We start from the raw sequence: 421 nt of genomic DNA, 5'->3' as shown, positions 1-421 counted from the left end.
CAGGATAATATAAGAGGTGCTAGATCACCATTGTTTTTTGTAGTTGAGTAGTATTCCATAGTATACATATACCACATTTTATTAATCCACTCATGGATTGAAGGGCACTTGGGTTGTTTCCACATGCTTGCAATTGTGAATTGTGCTGCCAGAAACATTCGAGTGCAGATGTCTTTATTATAGAATGCCTTTTGTTCCTTCGGGTAGATGCTTAGTAGTAGGATTGCTGGATCAAGTGGTATTTCTATTTTTAGCTCCTTGAGGTGTCTCCAAAGTATTTTCTACAGGGGTTGTACTAATTTTCAGTCCCACCAGCAGTGTAAGAGTATTTCTTTCTCCACATCTATGCCACCATTTGTTGTTTTGGGACTTTTTAGTAAAGACCATTCTCATTGGAGTTAGGTGATATCTCATTGTGGTT

Source organism: Propithecus coquereli, unplaced genomic scaffold (assembly GCF_000956105.1).
Source record: "Propithecus coquereli isolate 6110/MARCELLA unplaced genomic scaffold, Pcoq_1.0 Scaffold319, whole genome shotgun sequence".
Classification (NCBI taxonomy): Eukaryota; Metazoa; Chordata; class Mammalia; order Primates; family Indriidae; genus Propithecus; species Propithecus coquereli.
This window is presented reverse-complemented; position numbering follows the sequence as displayed.